Below are 19,843 nucleotides of genomic sequence, written 5' to 3'. Positions count from 1 at the left end.
GTAAATGGGAAACTCTGATTTAATAACACAATATTACCTTGTATTATAGTCGCTACTGCTGTTGGTAATTGAATGGAACTGGGAAGCGTGGGCTGAGAAAATGTCTCGCTATTTCAGCAATGTTTAACCTCTTGCATGCTTAACAGAGAGCTTTTCTCTACTTAGGCGATTTTCTTTTGAAGCTATGTTCCTTTTGTCAATTGGCAGTGCGTTTTGAATGTGTCTGGAGACAGAATTCAGTGCAGAAAACCCCTGAACAGTACTTCCCATAGTGAACAATTATTAAATGATAGAAGTTAGCTGGTGCTCTGTGCATTTCTATGACTACCCATGACTTTATTGATAGGCACGATGGTTTGCCTGGTAAATGTTGCGTCCTTTCATTTATGTCATTTAGTGACATTAGATTAAGTGTAATTGATGGCTAGGAAGACATGGGGGGAGGTTCCTTTACACTCAGAAGAGTTCAGGTTTCAACTAGATGTCCTTTACTAACAGGACTGGGTAAAATATAAGCTATTTCAGACAATAAATACCATTCAGCTGACTAGGGCTGTATTTTTCAGCAACTAAAAAAGTACACTAAGTTAAGTTTAAATATTTGTATATTTTTAATTATCATGAAAATGCTTACTCCAGTTGTATCACACTTACAAGGATGAACTTTAGATTTAGAGTTTCGTATTTAAAATAATTCCTTTGGGTAGAGGTCTTTTTATTTTATTTATAGCCCAGCCCTACATAGGAGTGATTGTTACGAGAAATGGATATTACTGCAAACACTGGAGGTCAAATGTAAATCCTCTTTAGCTGTCCTCATGTTTTACCCTGAGCAGATGTGCTTTGTAGGATTCCTGTCAGTCGTGTTATTGTACATAAATTAGTGATGCACATTTTTAAGGACTAAGCAGGTAGAAAAGCAAAGTAGGATATATGAAAGCTTATGCCAGTGTCTCTTAATTGTTTATAGAATTATTCTTTTCTTCTGTACATTTTGAAATTTTCTCTTTAAAACTAATTATATTGGTCTAAATACTCAGACTGTTGAATTTCAAACAGAATTATGGCTTTTAAATTTTTCAGCTTTATTTTGTTATTTGTTATATTGAAACATAAACATATATTTTAACTTTGTAACTTACTTTAAAAATAGTAACATATATAACCACTATATTCACCCAAATGAGTATCTCATTGACTTCCTTTTCCATGAAGTTTTCTAAAATGTATGTATTTGTTTGGGTAGAAACAGTAAAGCTTGAACTACCAATTTTCAGAATTCTTTTAGATGAAGTTTAGAGTTGTCACAATGAAATGGTGAAACACTGAAAACCAAAATCAAAATATGTTATTGGCAATAGTGAAACCAGTAAGGTGGGCTCCATGAGATTGCAAACTTAAAATACTAGTAGCATTTTACCCTGATTTTTTTTTACCCATGAACTTTTATGTATTAGTTCTGAAGTAAGGTAAAATTAGGTGACCATAGTAAGTCCAAAATTAGAACATTGAAGATAGTATTTGGATACAGAATGTAATTCTAACTGTAAACAACTAAAATTGCCAACTTTGAAGACATCTATTGAAGATATTCACATGTAGTGATCCTTCATTAATTCTTTGTTCCACAAAGAAATGACTGTGTTTTGGAATTATTACTTGTCCATGTGAAATTCAAGTGGGTATTCAATACCACTGCAACAGACAGCTTGCTATATCATTCGTTCATTTCACTTCATCAGCACTGCAAATATATAAAGCACTTCTTACTTCAAGATGATAAACTTTCATAAAGCATATAGACAAATTATTGAAATAATTTAATGGCACGACATGTTCAAATTGTCTTTCTTGTTTCTCAGTTTCTTAAAGCACATTGATCTAGTTAAAAATTTCAAAATGATATTGCTGGATAGATGTCATCTTTTTCTTACAAATAAGATTAATAACTATATATGTTTGATTGGAATTTAAGATAAAGTTGAAACAATTTAAATTTGATGTTATCAAGGCTACATATTGCTTTTTTTTCTGTTTATTAACATGTACAGCAGAAAAATCAAGAAAGTAATAATAAACCTGAAATATGCTAAAAAGTTTTAGCAACTTGACTTTTTTAAAGTAACTAACTTTTAAAATCATATTTAATAGTTTATTGAGAATTTTCTTTGAATGATGGCCATCTTTTTATGTTTGATGCTCATTTATCCATGAAAACAAAAGACGTTGAATGATATGTTCCTACCAACCCTTCATATTTGCTCCAAGTCAACATACTATTGCTAGTATTTTTAAAAATTATTTACTATGTTATAAAGTTCAAAAGACTCTTGTGAACTAATAGGCTAGAAAAATACTCCCTATTGTTAACATCATCATAAAAGGCATGTGACCAATTATTCTCCACAAAACAGACTTAACCACCTTCTGCTTCAGCATCTCCAGTGTCCTCTGGGCATAGTCTACTTAAGGTGAGCTGTAGGGTGCCTTGTGGAAAATCACAATTTTCTCATTAAATTGGTCACCAGACAACAAAACAATTGGTCCCTTTGTGCTTTAAGCACCCTGGTATCAAAGAAGCTAATATTGCTATCACAGATGAGACAGTGTTTTTGATCAATTCAGAATTCTAATGAGTCTTAATATGGATTTTTTGAAAGAGCAAGAGTTAAACAGTAGTATAATGTTACTATAAGGCATGTGTCTGTGGGTGTGTGCATGTATATGTATGTATGTACACATACAAATATGTATATATGCATATATTAGCTATCTATCTTCATATATAATCATATATATAATTTTTGGTAAATTCTACTCTGCCATAAACATGCGATGGGAATGATCTGGAACATGGAAGCTCAAGAAATTCTACTTACTATAAAAGTAACTTACATGCTAAGCTATAATACAAAATGTAATTTTCAGTGGCAAAGGTGTTTTCCAATTATTGTCATGTTGCATTTAGGCTGGTATGCCTAAGCACACACCAGTTTTTGTTTTCTTGCCATGAAAATGTCATTCAGAAGCTCTCATGCTGATCAGCAAGGGAAGGGACAATTGGAAACGAAAATTTGCCAGGAATAAGAAATGGAACAAATGTGTACCTATGAAGAGATTATAGTACTACACTGATTGTACAAACGTATGAGTAATGATGGATAATTTGGAAGTTATTATCCTAAAAGAGACACGTAAGGTTTACTTCTTATATATCTTCTGGTAATAAGCCAGGTACTTCTGAGGAACAGAGCCCAGATATTCCTGCACCTAAAATATTTTTGTTATTTGTGTATCAGTGTTTTCACACATAGATGTGGTAAAATGTGGGAAGAAGAGCAGCTTAACTCCAAACTTTCTTGCTTTAAAGCCCAGTAATTGATACTAATTTAATGTGGTTTTGGGTATCGAATTATGCAAATCTCTAAAGCCAAGTAGTTGCTTAGTGAGTTCATTTCCATGTCAATACAGAGAATATTATTCCAGCTCATAACTGGTTCATGGCACTGCTAACAATTCCAAAGCACAGTGCAAAAGACTTGAAAAATCCTTCTTGCATTGAGTTTTATTTAAATATATTCTTTTTAATTGACAGTTAAGAGAAAGTTACTTTAGCGATATATTTTCCCTGTGTAAGTAGCACCAAGGTACCAATTAAAATATAAATACAGCAGCAATTAAGACACACAAGCCTGAACTGTGTTCCCCAAAGACGATGATGAAATGGAAATAATTTGGCGTCCCTGGTTGGACCAATTCCACCAAACACATTAGATAGTGTTTTAAGGACCACTGAGACCTTAGCTTTTCTAGTTTCTAAAACCTTCAAAGTTAAGGTTCTCACACACATGAAGTGACCAACACCCCCACACCCTTTGTGATTATGTGCCCCCCTTTTCAAAGACACAGGGGTTGTTGAGGCCCTGGTGTCAACCTGACTCTGGACTACCTCATCTAGGGTTAAGGAAGTGGTTTCATTTATCTTCCCAAAGAAACAGGGCCAGCGAGCTGCTCCTAGTACAGGCTTTTGCTGTCTCATAATGGATTACCTGTTGATATCCGAGCATATGGTCTGTGGGTGTGGATTTGCCTACACAGGAAGACAAAAAATACAGAAAGATGATCTTCAAAGTACTAATATGTGTACATATATATTTTATTCATATGAGGTCATTTTTTCCATATTAACTCATTTTTACTTTTACATAGCCATGTAAAATTTCTATTACCAATCATTTTAGATATAAGAAAGCAAAAACTTGGATCAAAGCTTTCCACCTCTCCAGCCCATGGTCACACAGCTAGGGTTAGGTGGACTAGGCGATGAAGTTGGTTCACTCGTCTTGTATCCACACTGTGAACTTCTGGTCTCTCTGTTTAGATCAAATATTGAAGTGGATGTGTCTTATTTAAAGTCAAGTCTTTTTCTATGATCCTTTCTTTGCTAAATGTGAATGCTACTTTTCCCCTCTTGCCCCACGTTTTTTCCCTTAATTATTAAGTTACGTGGGAATGATTTCATGTCATTTATTCTTTACTATACACACTTTTGGATGTACAATACCAGAGGTCTTAAGGACCATTTCCTCTATATTTAATGTTAAAAAGGTGCTACATTATTCAATTTTATAGACTATGTATAATATTAGCAGCAGACAGTATTCCCCCTTTCAATCTCAAGTAGAATAAGAAGCAATATGATAAAGTGCTCACCCAAGAGCTCCCTTGTTTTTGTTTTATTCTCCTAAAGTCCTCCCGGATGCTACATGTGAATACACATACATCTTAAACTGGAGTTCAAGCAATCACCCATTGAAGCAGATCACCACTTGTGTTACCAACTGCAACTCACGTTGAATCTTCAGACTAGTCAGCTGCTAATAGTTCAGTCTATAAACTGAAGTAAAATCATCAGAATACAATGAGTAGTTCGGAAGGACCACACAGAAAGAGGTGATGTGAAGTGAGTTCTTGAACACTTAGGAAGCATTGACTACCTTGGTCTATTGTTTCTCTATTTGAGGTACAAATGTTGGCCAGGATTGATGCTCTTTGCTTTCACGCAGCCTTGAGGCTGGATAGAAGAGGTGAGTGCTGGTATCAGTAACAATAACAGCACTCCTGGAGGAGCCACACGATTGCATCAGATTCCCTAGCGAATCCTCGTTATCCAAGTTCGGGCTGTCCTTTATTAAATGGATCCCGAAGGAGAGAGAAAAGTTTGATTTGTGGAAAGTTTAACGTAAAAGTGGAAAGATGTATAGAGCTTTTATTAAACATTTTACGTATTGGTTAGCAATCCCCAGCGTTTGACTTTTGGAATGAAGCCTGATGTAAAAGTTTTTAATCTTGAAATTTCTCTACCATTTTGTGTACTATGTGTGGTTCCCTATTTTCTCTAACACCCTGCGGGAAGGCCATTCACTCCAACAGCTACAATTATTCTCTCTTCACAGATACCTTCCAAACCGAGGGCTCTGGCCCACATTTGAACTCCATTAATGTATTTATACAGGTTTGCTAGACATTTTGACTCTGATTTCATGGTAACAAGGAAAATTCCATGAACTCCATCTTATCCCTATATGGTCCCCCCGTCCTGATTTTTCTGCCTATCAGTTGATGACACACTTTTTCCCCATTCACCTAGGTCTGCAAATGCGTACACATTTTCCACTCACATCATTCTTACTCTTCTATATGCAGCGAGTCTCCAAGTTTTGACGTTCCTCCCTTTGTAAGGCGGCTTTATCTAATTCTCTATTTTCTATTCTTTCTTCTTATCATTTTTACCTTGACCCAGACTGTCCCATCTCACCCAGAATTATTTTGACATCTTCAACATGGATCTTTCTAATTCTTGTTTCCTCCTGTGGTAATAATAATTAATGATTCTAATGACAAGTCAAAATGTTGATGATTCATAACACGCCAGGAAAGACGTTAAATATTTATAAACATTATTTCATTTTCTATGCGTAACACCCTTTGGGGTAGATATTGAGGGACCGAAGCTTAAAGAGTTATGTTACCTACAGAGCTGGACTCAGACCAGGCTCAGTCTGAGGCAGCTGCCTGATCATAACACATAACATTCTACTCTGCTGATACAGACCTCTTACCTCTTCTGGATTCCTCTTGATTAAAAGAAGCTTTCAAATGTCACTGTGTTCTGAAATCATCAGTGGATATCTAATTTTTCCTGTAATAAGGTGCAATTCTCTGCTTGGTTATAAGATCCTTCTAATTGGTTCTACACCCTGCAAGTAATCAGTCTGATTTTCAGTTTTCCTCATATGTACAACGCACATTTGCAAAACAGAGATCGGTCAAAACAGAAAGCATGATTCTTTCCCTGTATAGAAAAACAAAGTCTTGTCTGAACTGTTGTGTTTTCCAGGATCCCAACCTCCACCCCACTCCTCTTTGCAGCCAAGTTTTCTCACAGGATAAGAGCAAATTGTGCTCATGTGTACTTTTTAGAGTCTCTGTAGTTTTTGTTGCAACAAATATCAGGTCACTGTCACCCTAAATACCACCAAAATGTCCATTTTTACATATATTTGTTTTAGGTTGTTGCATAAAAATTACCATGATCTCAGTGGCTTAAATGGTTATGACCTCACAGTTTCCATGGGTTTCAAACCTAGGAAGAGGCTAGCTGGAACCCCTCCTCAGGATCTCACTTCAAGGTTTCATCCAGGGCTGAGCTCTTATTCGAAGCTCTGTTTCTTCCTCCAGGCTGTCGGTTGGATTTATATCTTTGCAGCTCATAACTCATGGAAGATGGTTTCTTCCAGCCTAGGAAGAATCTTGCTGACTTCTTCAGTTTCTGACTTCTAGAACTGCTTTTTAAAGGGTTCACACCATTAGGTCAGCTCCAGCTAGAATCTCCTTTTTGACATATGTATACAGTCATCTGATTTGAAATCTTAATTGTATCTTAAAGTCTCACCTCTTCGCCATAGAACGTAGTATAATCACAAGAGTGTTATCACAGCACCTTGGCCACATTCCGTCGGTCAAAAGCAAGTTAAAGGTGAAGTGGTTACAAGAATTACAAGAATGCAGGCCTTTGGGAGTCATGTTGAATCCCTGTCTACTGTACCTGGTTCAACTTCTATTTGAACTTTAGTCTTTCTTCATTGAGGTAGTGCCTCTGAGCCCTTGTCTCTCCTCCCCAGCATTTCTGACCTGGACTAGAGGCAGTGGACAGTTTGACATTGTTTAGGATTTTTAAATCTCTTTTAGGCTATTCTATCCAATTAATCTTAAGCTCTTAAAGGAAGAAGTCTAGGAATTCCTTCTATGTGCACAAGCCTTTGTGGTTTAAAATTACTTCATACACATATTATTATTTAATCCTCATTGAAATGTATTCTTTTTATGTATGTTTCTATTATGCAATGTTTTATACATGTAAGATTATAATAAATTTGTACAGTGTTTTGCTCATGTAAGACTGTATGTAACAGTCTTATTCTTACAGATTAGTTGATATTTTTAGATTTTCGACTTTGGTAATCTCTGTTTTCATGTTTCTTTATCTGATCCCTGACTAATTTACAAACCACACAAAGGATTTTTTTTATTATTATCTCACTTCATGTAACATGGAGTCTTTCCATGCAAATTAGGAATTTATGTTCAGCATTATGCTTTACAGATGAGGCATGATGAATTTACAGAATGATGATTGTTACCTCTGAAGGAATATTGCACAATGATACTAATAATTTTGTTCTTGCTGATTTGGTCTAAAGATTGGTAAATAATTCCACAATTTCTTTTACTAACATTAATTATGCAGAAAAATTTCATTGGACTCATATCTTTCATAGTTTACATACAAAACTAAGATCATTTTATCTTTGACAAAAGCTAAAGAAAATTACCTAGTGTATAAGTTCAAAATGTTAATTTTAATGAACAGTAATTTTCTTAAAATAATAAGGTCTTAATTTATTATAAAACAAACGATTAATTCACTAATAGTGATTAAGTTCCTATTATGTTTCAGGTGCCCTTTTGGTTGATGGGGGTTGAGCAGGAGTGAGAGACCAAGTTCCCACTCTGCTCTTTCTGTGGAAAGACAGACAATAACAAACCAATAGAGACAAAGGATAATGTCTATCACTGATAAGTTTTATGATAAAAAGTAGAACAGGGAAAGGACTACCGAGGGATGAGAGTGTACCTGACCTCGGGGTCTTCACAGGTGCCAATTCTTCCATTCTAAGGTACTCATTAATTAGTTTCCAATAAGCTACCGTTACTTAGGGCAATTGTGAATAATGCTGCAGTGTACACAGGTGTGCAAATATCTCTTTGAGATTCTGCTTCAGTTCTTTCGGCTAAATACCCAGAAGTGGGATTGCTGGATCATATGGGAATTCTAGCTTTAATTTTTTAAGGAGCCTCCATACTATTTTCCATATGGCTGCACGAATTTACATTTCCCTCAACAGTGCACAAGGGTTCTAATTTCTTCAAATCCTTACCAACACATTACCTGACTTTTTTCTTTTTTGTAATAGCCATCCTAACAGGTGGGAGGGGATTTCATTGTGGTTTTGATTTGTGTTTCCCTGATGATTAGTGACATTGATCATCTTTTTATGTACCTACTGGTCATTTAGCTGTCTTCTTTGGAATATCTCTCTCATTCTTACATATATGTATATATATATATATATTTTATTACAGAATTAGATTTTTTTTAATTTAGTGGAGGTACTGTGGATTGAACCTAGGACCTCGTGTGTGCTAAGCATGCACTCTACCACTGAGCTGTACCCATTCGCCCCTTTTTCATTCTTAATGTCAAAGTGTTGACAAAAACTCAAAAGCTCTCATCATGAAAAAATTACATTTTTATTTGTGGTTTTCTCATTAGTGAAAATTATCTTCCCTCTTTGTGCTACAATGTATTAAATCTATGTTATTTAGGTTAACTTTTCTTTCCACTTTTAAACACACTAGACAAAGTGTATTACATCTAAATTCTGGGACTTAAATAAGCTAATCCAAAAATTAATTTATACTCTTTGTGCATTGTACAGTTTATTTGTTCAGAACTTCATAGTCTTTCATAGAAAACTTAAGTGTTTCTCAACTGTGTTCCTTGGAGGCAGTGATCCAGTGGGCTGGTATTTATATCAGATAAGCCATTATCCCAGACACTTATAGCATTATTAGGGAAAGCGAAATGCTTCAAATGCCTTTTGGGTTTGTGCACATGCTTGAGAAACTACAGTGTTTAATAGTTATTATGTAATTATGTTCTTTTTACCAAAACGTGTGACATCATGGAACCACACAAGGAAATGGGAAAAGAAAATCAAATTAATAAAATTCCATTCACAACTTGACAAAATAAATGCAACAATTAGATGCACGAATCTCAATTATTTGGCAGAGTCTCAAGAAAGAGTGCATTTACACAAAAGTAAGGCTGGAAATAACTTGCAAACATTGTGCCAGTGCTTGGCCTGACTTACTTCCTTTAGTGAGATGTCCCATGAAGCCATAATTAATTGAGCTATAAAAAAAAAAGTGAAGAGAAACATTTCTAGCAAATGTTTTGCATTTGAAGTCTACATATTTACAATTCATGACAACAAAGATTTCGAATAAATACTCTCTACGATTATTTCTTTTCTTTGGGTAAGTGTCCTATTTCCCAAGTTTCCCGAGGCCTGAGGAAGCGGAAAGAGTTTTGGAATTTGTTTCCTGTCTGTGCACAAATGGGACAACTTAATTGGTCATGTCTAGGATAGAAGTGTGTGCCCAGCTGTGAAAACAGCTCTGGATGCTAGGTCTCGCTCAACTGGACACCTCGTTAATTACGTATGTTTTGTGGAACATTTCAGTTAGGTTGACAACTGTGTGAACACCAGTACAGGAGGCTCAAGAAGGCATTAAGCCTATTTTCATACTAGCTTTCTGATGGCACTGTGCATTTCCTGCAGTCTTCTTCCCATCTGGGGAATAAAGACGTCCTTATGCGCAAAGTAACCTCTTGGAGGTTACAAAATTTACAATCATTTAAATCATTAACGAAGCTGCACTGTTTCTCTTTAAATGTCATTGCCCTAGTTCTTACAGAAGGTAAATGGGTTTGATTTCTAAAATACTGGAACACACTGAGGACCCCGCTTTGATCCCCAGGTTTTTACTGCCCCAGGTTTCAGACGTTAGTGCAGGGCTCTCAACCCAGGAGAGAGAACCTGAACACTTTCAGCTGTTTTTTTTTTAATTCTTTTCCATTATGTTGTTTACAGGTTATTGAGAGTAGTTCCCTGTGCTGTACAGTGCGATCTTGTTGTCTAGCTAGTTTATAAGCAGTAGTTTGTATTCCATAATCCCAAACTCCTAATTTATCCCTCCCCCATCCCCTACTCCCTTTGATAACCATAAGTTTGTTTTCTATGTCCGTGAGTCTGTTTCTGTTTCGAAAATAAGTTCGTTTGTGTCATATTTTAGATTCCACATTATAAGTGATATTGCATGGTATTTATCGTTCTCTTTATGACTTACTTCACTTAATATGATCATCTCTAGGTCCATCCATGTTGCTGCAAATGGCATTATTTTATTCTTTCTTATGGCTGAGTAATATTCCATTGTATAAATATATCACATCTTCTTTATACAATAATCTTTTTTTTTTAATTTTTTGGTGAGGGGAAGTAATTAGATTTATTTATTTTTATTTATTTATTTTTTTAATGAAGGTACTGTGGATCAAACCCAGGACCTCATGCATGCTAAGCATACACTCTGTCACTGAGCTATACCATTCCCCCTTATCCAGTTGTCTGTTGATGGACATTTAGGTTCCTTTTATGTCTTGGCTATTGTAGATCGTGCTGTTATGAGCATTAGGGTGCATGTTTCTTTTAGAATTAGAATTCCCTCCAGATATATGCCCAAGAGTGGGTTGCATGATCATATGGTAAGTCTATTTCTAGTCTTTTGAGGAATCTCCGTACTGTTTTCCACAGTGGCTGCACCAAACTGCATTCCCACCAGCAGTGTAGGAGGGTTCCCTTTTCTCCACAGCCTCTCCAGCATTTATCTCTTATGGACTCTTTAGTGATGGCCATTCTGACGGATGTGAGGTGTGAGTTTTTAAGGGACATATAAACACCAGTAGGCTTAAAGTAAATCTGTGATAGTCATGAGAATATGGCAGACCGTATCCCACAACTGCACTCGTTTGCTCAGATACACAGGACTTCCGTTGCATCCCAGCACCTGGTGTAGGAATGAGCTGTTACATAGCAGCACTCTTGAAAATGAAATAAATATTCTTACTAATAACTTCTTAATATAGTTTCCATGTGATAGTATCATTAATCTTGATTTAATACTAAATTAATAGATTATTTCTTTGCATAATGTCAGTTTTGGAATTAACTGCCTTTTTCTATAGGATATTTAAATTGAATAGTAGCATATATGTAAGATCATATTAAATTTGCATTTTTAGTAAGATTTAAATCTACTTACTATTTATTCATTTACTATTTGTTAATTTGCTATTTACTATTTCTTATTCTTTGTCACTGAGTTTTTATATGAACATTAAGTTATCTACAAACCCTTGAAATGTACATCTGAAATCTATCCAAAGATTTTATATTGTTATTATAAAATTTCCCCAGAGGTTGAATTACTTAGTAAAATCACTTGATTGTTCTTGAGATTAGAGATACCTATTGTCATATTATTTTCTTAAATGATTACATCAATAGATTTAGGCTAGTAACGTTTGGGATATTTGGCCATAGTGTTGTGTGTTATGACTTTCTTTTTTTTCAATGTTTTTCTTGATTTAATAGTGAAAATTGCACTTTCTAGATTTTTATTTACCATTGCTTACATGATGTTTTAATACGTTTCTTAGAAGAAAGTCTTCTGTTGTAAATCATCCTGAATATTCTTTGACCATTAATCTAAGGGAAGGGAAGCTTGATTTTAGAGAATCAAAGAAAATTGGAGTCTATGGATTAATAATAATAATAATAATAATAATAATAATAATAATAATAATCATAGTTTATTGAGCAATTGTTGGGTTTCAAGCACAATTCTAGACACCATATATTTTACTAAAGTTTTAGAAGAGCTTTTAAGGGCAAACAGAACCCAAGACTTCTTGGGAGGCTAGAGGCCCAATATCTATTTGCGAAGAACCCTGTAGTTTTAGTGTCATATTTTGCTGATTTTTTTCAGTGTCAAAGTCTTCAATAAAAATACACCAAGCTCAGCTTGTTTTTCTAGAAAGCACTTGAATTTCTCAAGTACGTAAGTATTTCTTCAGAGCAACTCATCTCTTGAATATCTAAGATTCTAAACAAAGATGTTTTATCCCAGTGCCATCCTGATCTTCCATTATTTTTTAATTAAGCAATTGTCAATTGTTAGCAAAAAAGCAAAAACACCATGAAGCAAAATTTTCCCTTATTTACCAGAAGAAAATCAAACATTTTATGAATGCAATTTTATCTCTTTGTTTTTCACTCAAGTCCTCACTAAATAATGGACTATTAGATCTAATTCTGGCATACTCCGAATAGCCTATCTTAAAAACAGGTGATAAACTGAACATAATATTGAAACTTACTTACAAATTAAGTAAAATCACTAGGTGGCATTTTTATCAGAAACAAAAATATTTAAAAAATCATCTTATGTTTCCAATAAAATTAAATATATGTATACCCATATTAATATAGATACAAATATACAGACAACATGGATCTATGCTGACTTTTCAGTGGTGCAATCTTTATTTTCATTGAATTCAATAATAAGAAAACTAATATTAAGTCATTTTATTTTAATTGGAATTGAACTCAACCATGTGTGAGTCTCATTTCAATCACTCCTCATTTCCAGATTTTTGTGAACAATCCTGGCATACATTCAGAGACATCCAGCCATTTAATTTCAAGGTGGTTGTTACTGCAATAACTTTTGAATACTAAAATTCCATTTATGGGCCTCATCGCTATGATTATATGGTGAAGAATATAAACAGAAAGAGTTGATTTTGATTCTTCAGTATTTTTCTTCACACAAACTTGGATCGAGTGATGTCAAACACTGCTTTGTTGTTTGTTTTCCTTTCTTATGTATATTCTTTGCAGGCTGAGCACTAAATGTGGCACTTCTCAAGAGTTTACCCTTTTGTAAAGACAGATATCATATGATATCACTTATATGTGGAATCTAAAAAAAAAAGGTATATAAATGAACTTTTTTACAAAACAGAAAGACTCACAGACATAGAAAACAAACTTATGGTTACCAGTGGGGTGTGGAGTGAGAAGAGATAATTTGAGAGTTTGAGATTTACAGACACACACTACTATATATAAAATAGATAAACAACAAGGACCTACCATACAGCACTGGGAACTATGTTCACTATCTTGTAATAAGTTATAATGGAAAAGAATCTGAAAAAGAATATATCTATATGTACATATGTGTAACTGAATCACTTTGCTGTACACCTAACTAACACATCACTGCAAATCTACGATACTTTAGTAAAAAAAAAAAAAGTATACCCCTTTGCAATCATTATAGCACTTAAAAGTCATTTTAATTTATATAAGCTGTATTCATTTATAAATTGATTTGGCAAATCATTCCTTTTGAAATGCAAGTTAATAATGCCTGACTCTGAAAAACAAAGTATGGTAATAAATCACATGGACTTAAGAAGTTTCATATCATTTTTTTGCGCTATACTGTACAATACTTTTACATGTTTAATATGAACACAATTAACTTTTGGGGAGTGAACTACATAAGTGATAATTTATTATTGACAGTGAAAAGTCTAACTTTAATCCTGTTTAATATGACATAGGTAATATTCTATTTTTATAATATATAATGTATATCTTCTAAAACTCTCATGTCAGTTAGAATTTCCATACTTACAAATGTATATAACTACATTTTCAATTGAGTATTATGTTGACATATTAAAAGTTGAAGATCCACTAGAATCATGTATATACTCAATAAAATGGTTGTAAATGCAATAAAACTCCAAATTCTAGACATAACAGAATTTAAGGTGACACAATAATTTTCACACTAAAAAAAATACCAGCAATGCCTTTGATCTTACATTAATTTGAATTGTACTCGAGGATTTTTTTAATGATGGACTAGTTGTGGGTATCAGAGGGAAGGACTGATCACCCAGTAGGGAATAATATAATTTTCTTAGAAACTTATCTAATATGGGAAGGTTCTGATAGCTTAATTGTTTAAATATCTATTTATTACTTTTAGATATCAAACTTCATTGAATATTCACCAATAAGCTGCCAGATTCCGGGTAACTCAGATTGTGATTTAGGTGATTAAGATGCATGAACCATTCAGGTATAAATACCTGTTATTTACTTAAGCGATCTATATAGTTAGAACATTAGTTTTGCAGATACAAGTGAATAAGCAAACTAAGGAAATGATACAAACAATAAAAATGCTTCTAGAAAGCGTCATCAGAGAAAGAAAAGTGAATTGATCCCAAGTAGAATTCCAACTTAAATTGTGTACAAAACTGACTCCAATGTGGACTTATCACTCTATTTTGTATTTTCTCACAATAATAGAGTGAATGTATGATTCTGTACAAAAAAAGAAATCTTAAAGCTTTTATTATAGGATACACTTGGGGAAACCAAGCATCAAAGAACTGTTGTAGATTGAAAATCCAATTTTTGCCTGTTGTGAAAACAGCTTCTCGTGAAATGTTTCTTGACGTTGAACTTGATTGGCATTATTTGAAAAGAAACATTTCTATGGTAGGTTAGAGAGAGTGACTTAAAAATAAATAGATACATTTAGAAACTAATTCCCGGATAAGAATATTTACAAAATTTTGAAAACATAAAAGTTAGAAAACAAGCAAGAACACAGCTAAGAAGAGCCTAGAGAAACCTGATGACTAAATATCATGTGATGTCTTCAATGAGATCTTGGGAAAGAAAGAGGACGTTATGTTAAATCTGAGAACTCAGAGTAAAGTATGGACTTTAGTTGGTAATAGTGTATTGGTACTGGTTCATTAATTGTGACAAATATATCACACTAATAAGATGTTTCTAGTAAGAGATACGAGGAGTTGAGTTATGATCTAGTATGCAAAATATGTACTATCTTTTCTGTAAATCTAAGTCTTGTGAAAACTATAAAAATCTTTTAAGGGGGAGGGTAGAGCTCAGTGGTAGAGCACATGCTTAGCAAACACAAGGTCTTGGGTTCAATCCCCAGTACCTCCATTAAAATTAATAAAATTAAAAAAAATTTTTTAAATCTTTTAAAATGAGGTAGACAAAGAAAAACATGACAAGAAGACTAGTTAGACTACAAATATAGTGATTCATTTCTTTGGCTAATCAGTAATTTTATGCTGTACAGAAAATCATAAAGTTGAATATGTTTTAATACTCCTTTGTGTAAGGAGTGTAGAAATTATGACAGAAGGTCATTATTAAAGATTTGATCCTAGGAAGGGAATTCTGTATTTGATCCTGCCATTAGGATAGGTTCATACCAAAGCTTCACAAGTATTTCAATTAAAGAAGAAGTATTCTTTATCTAGATAATAGACAAATATATAAATGATACTTAGATAATAGAGTTATAGACATTGATGTTATTAGTTATATAGACATGCCCATCCAAGTGTTAGAAAGAAAATAACATTTGAGTGCTTAATTGGTGAATGTCTGTGTTCCAGAAATTCATTATTATTTCCTTCCCTATCATTCTATATGAATAAGAAATTATTACAGATATATCTTAGTAAATAAAAACATCAAATTTTTAACTACTAAAACACAACTGTGAAATACTTGTAGTCTATTTATCCGTCCCAGAGTTAAAATATAGCATAAAGTGCTCTTTAAGATATATTCATAGAAATTTCATGCAAAAATATCCTACTTAAAAAAAAATCACTTTTTCAAAAAGTTGAGGATATTCAATACAGCCTTGGAGAATCATAATGCCCATTCAGGTATTATCAACTCTACGATATAAAAGGTTCTGAATTGTGGTAGAAATGATGACTTCTCGCCAGTTCTTTACTCCTGATCACAAGGCCATGTCCTCTCACCGTGAGGTGTGGCCACATGACTTGTTTGGCCAATGAAAGCAGAGTAGATACAGCAGGGTCTCTCCCCTCTGGGAACATTGAAGGGCAGGTCCCTACTTCTCTCTGTTTTCTTTCCCTCTGTGGCATATCCTGATGCCCATGTTGAGATAACAGTGGCATAAGAAGGAGTACTCTTCATTAGTTCTTTTTTTTTTTTTTTTTAATTCTAGGAGAAGACTTTTTTCCTGCCAACTATCAAAGAATATATAGCACAGGCAAAGAATGCAATTTGAAAAATAGAATCCTAGTAACCCATAATGAAAAAGAATATGAAAACGAATGTATGTATGTATGTATATGTGTGACTGAAACATTATGCTGTACACCAGAAATTGATGCAACATTGTAAACTGACTCTTATTTCAACAGAAAAGGAGAAACTACAATCTTGACTGACTATGCACTGTATAAAAACCTCTCTAAACTTGCATTTTTATAGACCTTTTGAGAAGAAAGGTTTATTTATATCATAACCACTAGTGACATTCCATAGGCATTTTGCCCTAAATGTTTCTAAATAGACATTTTTATTTTTACTTCTTAAAACTCATGAAAAAGTTGAGATAGTTATAAAATTTCACTTTCATTATTTGTCAAAAAATAAATTCTCCTATTTTATAAGTTTCTAACTATCTTTATATATAAATGCACATGCTTGTATGAATTATGTGTGTATGTGTACTGATAGTGGATGTGTGCTTATTTCAAATGCTATTGAATTATATAGACACTTACAACAATAATTTTGTGTGGATATCTACTGTTCAGAAGAAGCTTCACATTTCTAAAACACACACCTTTACAAGCATTTGATAAGAAAATTCCATAACAAAAAAACAGGGTTTTGAAAATATTCATTTAACACACTGGATCACCATACGACATGCATTTCTGATTTTAGTTAATTCTTTTTGCTTTTCTGTACTGGTAATTTGATGAAATATTCATTCACTTTTTTCTTTTTGATCATTATGTTTTTCTATTCACATTTTCAAGACGATCGTGATGTTCTGTGATATTTACAACCTCATCATGAAGATTTGGTGTCATCCTCCGGAGCTGACAAAGTTATTTAAAAATTTAAGTTGAATTTGATTCCATACTAATCACAGACTCTAAGTGATTGTATGCATCATAGCATACTATGACATGTTTGATGGTAATGAATGGAATACAGCTCAAATAGTCACCTAGAAATAAATTCCCATTTGGAATAGCCTTGTGGGAGAAAAGTTCAAATTAAATCCTCACAGTGCATTAAAATGCAAATACAAGAAGGCAATCCAATTGAGTTACATCGATAATAGAACATATAACACAAATGGAAATTCCTCCCCAATAATTAAGTTATAGTTGTATAAATCAGTGATGTGTGCATTTGGATTTTGTTCTTTCTGTGCATGCTTGAAAGTTCATTAACTTTGGATCACATTAGAGAACGTTTTGTTTATCTCCCACAGACCAGTTGCCAGACACGTCCTTTTCCCCAGTGAGCCCTATGAAGGCCCTTCCCTGCTCTTCCTGGCTTTCCTGATATGGTTAACCAAAGCTTTCAACTCTGTTGGCAGGTTTTGTTTCAGACAGAATGATGGAAGCTCTGTAATTGGGGTGTCACCCTGGGAATGTCACTGTCTTGGATTTTCTCAGTAGATAATCTGGACTCTAAAATATGCATTATCATGAGAACAGTAATGTTCACACTCCAACTGTGTAATCTTGAAAGAAAACAAAGAGCTTTAGAGAAAATTCTGCTTAGAAACTCTATAAAAGCATGCTTCTGTGTGTGTGTGTGTGTGTGTGTGTGTGTGTGTGTTAAAAGTCAGATGTAATGTCACTTTAGCTGTTGAGATTTGAGATTTTCTAAGCCTTAGTCTTTTGAAGTGTGATTATCCAGGTATCCAAACAAGTGCTACTGACAACGATTATGGAAGTCAAGTAACACTTGCAGTAAAAACAGGAAATATAAGAAGAAAATAATATGATTTCAACATTTAAATTAGTAATGATACAAATTACACGTCCAATTAGTAAGGAGCATTAACGATTATGTTGACCATTAAACATGTGTAAGATTGTCTTTGGTACAAATTCTGATCTTGAAAAAATGATCATCCGCTCTCAGATTTAAATTCTATAAGGACACTTGGCAGTGAGAATGTGAATTCATAATTAACATTTTAAAGTAAGATAACTTGGGCTAAATCTAATTTAATTTAAATTTAGCAAGCATATGCAAATGCCTTAATACAGATCAAGCTACAGTGAATAACTTTTAAAAGTAATTTTTTTGGACATTGTAGTTTAGTATCTATACTAGAAACAAAATGACCTAATTTAATATAAACTTCAGTTGTTACGAAAAGAAGTGTAGGTGTTGTTTGAGTTAATATTTCTAATGTTATCTATCATTGGCTTATCAGCGGGTTTTTTTCTCAGCAAAACATACTCTATTTTACCCTATATTATATATTGTATATTAGCTAAACTCCCTGCATTAGTTTGCTAAACAGCTATAGATGTTACCTTTGAGACTTTCAATGATGCTAGCAATCAGAGAAATAGTTCAGGGATGGATGGGTTGATTTTCTCATTAACAAACTGGAATACTAATAGTTGTCATTGTCTGAGAGACTAATGTGTGTAAGCGAATTGTCAGATGTCATTTAATTCACACAGCAGCCTCATAAGAAGCAATGATTGCCCAGGTGAAAGCTGAATTCGAGTCGAAATAATTTGACTAAAGTCACTTTGCTAATAGTTGACAGAAATCATAGTGAATGTCATGCAGGTATTCGTGCCTGACGGAGCATCCTTGTTCTCTCATCTTCTTTAAAAAGACTTTGGAAAAATCAATGACTGTATCACCTCTTCCCTTAGCTACTCAAGGACTCAGCTCCAAGGATTCTCTCCCCTCTTTCCACCCCATCCATGGGTTCGGCTCTGCCGGACCATTTTCATCAGCAGAAAAGAATGTTGTCATTTTCCCATCTTTAAACCCAACAAACAAGCAAAACTCTTTTGACCACAATTATCCTTCAGCTGTCACTCCATTTTGTTTTGGTCAAAATTCCTCAAAAAGTCATCTCTACCCACTTTCTCAAATTTCTGTCTTCAAATTCATCCTCACCAGAACTGGTCTTACGGGCCCCCGAGATCTGCACTGAGGTCAGATGCCCTGTGGTTACTGCAGACCTTGCTCAGCCTCAGGTCGCACTTTCCTTGAACTACTAGACAGTTTGCTCCCTTCTTTCACTGCAGATGTCATTGCTCTCTCTCTCTCTTTCTTTCTAATTTTCACTTTTTATAATTTTTAAAAATTTTATTTTTTATTGAAGTATAGTCAATTACAGTGTGTCAATTTCTGATGTACAGCATGATGCTCAGTCATATATATACATACATACATTTGTTTTCATAGTCTTTTTCATTATAGGTTACTACAAGATATTGAGTAAAGTGTCCTGTGCTGCACAGAAGAAACTTGCTTTTTTATGTATTTTATATATAGTAGTTAATATTTGCAAATTTCAAACTCTCAATTTACCCCTCCCCACCCCCTTTACCTCTAGTAAAGCTTTTTTTTTTTTTTTTTTTTTTTAGATTCCACTTACAAGTGATATCATATGGTATTTTTGTTTCTCTGTCTGG

The 19,843-nt window shown here is 33.9% G+C and overlaps 1 protein-coding gene across 1 annotated transcript in view; it reads left to right on the top strand.

Annotated features, from left to right (window-relative positions):
* Positions 1–19,843, top strand: part of FSTL5 (follistatin like 5) — a 667,318-nt gene that overhangs the window by 1,134 nt on the left and 646,341 nt on the right. The window lies entirely within an intron of this gene.

Source organism: Camelus bactrianus, chromosome 2 (assembly GCF_048773025.1).
Source record: "Camelus bactrianus isolate YW-2024 breed Bactrian camel chromosome 2, ASM4877302v1, whole genome shotgun sequence".
Classification (NCBI taxonomy): Eukaryota; Metazoa; Chordata; class Mammalia; order Artiodactyla; family Camelidae; genus Camelus; species Camelus bactrianus.
Note: the sequence above shows the minus strand (reverse complement) of the source record. Positions and strands in the feature narration are given on the sequence as shown.